General features: G+C 33.2%; 1 protein-coding gene across 4 annotated transcripts in view; it reads left to right on the forward strand.

Moving 5' to 3' along the window:
• The window catches only part of LOC122242646 (oxysterol-binding protein-related protein 11-like), a 19967-nt gene that overhangs the window by 1088 nt on the left and 16379 nt on the right, over nt 1-2500 (forward strand). For 2 of the 4 annotated variants that reach the window (XM_086539649.1, XM_086539651.1), the window contains exon 2: nt 586-661. The exons of the other annotated variants lie outside the window; for them this stretch is intronic. The gene's annotated coding sequence lies outside the window, so the exon portion shown is untranslated. The remainder of the gene's footprint in view (nt 1-585; nt 662-2500) is intronic. 4 annotated transcript variants of the gene reach the window in all.

The following is a 2500-nucleotide window of genomic DNA, read 5'->3' on the forward strand; positions in this document are numbered from 1 at the left end:
AGTTACAATTTTCGAACTGGGACTAGTCTCATTTTTTTGTAATCTGTTAACTCAAGGTGATTGTGCAGAGTGCTTAGTTATCTCGCTGGGAATATTTGTTGCATTTGGCCCTTTCAGGATTGGCCTTTCTGTGTGCTCTGCATTACATACTTTCTCTGGAATTCTGGCACCTCAATTGTATATTGAAGGATTTTATTATTTTTATTGTATTATGAAGTCTATATTAGCCATTTGATAGGCTATGTCAAGGATGTTATAACCTTATATTTGTTTTAAAGACAACATATTAGCTCATTATGTGGATTACACTTTGTGTAAAGGAAATAATATGGTATTATGGGATGACAAAAGTCAGCTCTTGTTGAATTTTTGTGGTTAGTGTTTTTATGAAAAACAGCTTTTACTTCTATATGTAAAATATTTACAAGAGAGGAAGATCTGGGCTAGAATTGCTTCAGAATTTGGTAGTGCCGACAAAGAGGCAATACACACTCTGAGCAGGTGGTCTGGATCCTCTTTCTTATACTAAGGTCATAACAGACCTTACACCACCTATAGCAGTCTCTGTATGTTCTCTTCTGCTAGTGTGTTGAGCTGCCCTGGAGACAGCACTGTGGTGTCAATCTAGAGGAATGGACTGCCCCTGGCGCTGATCTCTTGTGTGGGTATACTGGCTGGAGAACCCACAGTGTCTTGGCATGATTATGATTATAATTATTGTTCTCATTGACAGCTAATGGTAGAAGTACACACTTTGAGCAAAGAAAGTACAATCTGTTAGCCTCTCCTTTCATGGCAGGGATGTCATGCCACCTGTCACCATGAATGTTTAAGTCATAACATGACATACATGCCACCTGTAGGCAGGGCCACTGATGTCATGGCGTGGTCATTTTGCTACCTAAAGTTATTGGTTTAAGAAAGGCAGCAGTTGTGCTGTGTCCATTCTACCTTTCAAAAATGTTGATCATACTTTCATGTTGCTGCTCTTCTAAATTATGCATTTTTTCTATACTGCCTATTAACTCTGATATCTGAAATCACCCCAGACTAAAGCTGATGTTAACATGACCTCTGTTGGTTTTAGATTTTTACATGGCATAAACGATAGTATTTGGAATTAGCCCCTTTGTGTATCCACCCAATATTAAGGGCACATCCCCTTGCAAGAAAGTAAAAATTCACATGATGTGTGTAGCAGTCACCTAGCACCATGTGTTACATGTTCAGTAAAAGCTCTCCGAGTTCTCTTTTACCATGAATTTATAATCAACATATAACAAGCCTATGTGTATAAAATACTGCAGTTTAAACGAAGTGAAGTATTGTTTATTACAAGTATACACTTGTATGAAAATTTATGGGATACACCAAAATTGAAGTGGTGTGACTGATGTACTTAAACTCAATTACTTGAATGTGTGCATACCAAATACACACACATACCCAAACACACACACATCAGGGTGATAGGATTTTTTTTTTATTTCATAAATTCTTTTGTAAGTATATGGTGTATAAGCACCTGAAGAAGGTTCAATTTTATTTATGGCTGTTTATGAATATGACAAGATAAGTTTTTTTTCTGATAATGATAATTGTGAAGTTTGTATTGTTTTCCTGCTCCAATGTGGGCAATGGTTATCAGAATCATTTGTTTACCTGTAAAGAAGATCCACCTACTAGTTATTGAAAAGATATGGATGACAAACAGGTGTGATAATGAAAGCTATCTCATAGACTAAAGTGCTTGCTGTCTTATTGGATAATTTAAACTACAGATAAGTGATTCATTTTACAAATTGATAGAACTTCATTAGAGGATGTGGAAACATTTCACTACTATCTACATATTTTTACTTATTTTAAAATCTGACGGATTTGTGGAATTAGGTATAGATGTTGAATAGTAATCATAGAAGACTTTCAAGAAGGCACATGGATACTACTGCTTTATAGATGTGGCAATACAGGAGGTAACTAGACAAGTTGCTAAAATAAATACTTCTTCTCTATTGACCTATTCTGTCTATGTATTTATTCTTTCCTAAAGATTTGAGGGGTATGAACAGCACAGGTGTTAGGGACCCCTAAAAATAGATTATTTTGTCCAGCGATTAAATAAAATATTGAATGAGTGTAAATCTAAAAAGGAAAATTGATGGCTTTAATACAAAAGTTTATGTGAAAAAGAAGTTATTCTACTTATGAATTTATTTTAGCATTTTGTTTTATTTATTTTATTTTATTTTATTTATTTTATTTTATTTTATTTTATTTTATTTTATTTTATTTTATTTTATTTTATCTCATTTTATTTTTTTATTTATTTTTAAAGAAATGTTAGTTGATATTATTTTTCCTATATAAAAGAATTGTGTGTACATGCATGTGTGCGTTGGTATGTACTGTGGATGTGTATATTTGCGTATATTTGTGTTTATTTATATGGGATCACAATTATGATAAATGGCATATTAGATTCATTATTCACAAATCC

This window comes from Penaeus japonicus, unplaced genomic scaffold (genome assembly GCF_977035675.1).
Source record: "Penaeus japonicus unplaced genomic scaffold, GWHDUDI00000001_assembly GWHDUDI00000009, whole genome shotgun sequence".
Lineage (NCBI taxonomy): Eukaryota > Metazoa > Arthropoda > Malacostraca > Decapoda > Penaeidae > Penaeus > Penaeus japonicus.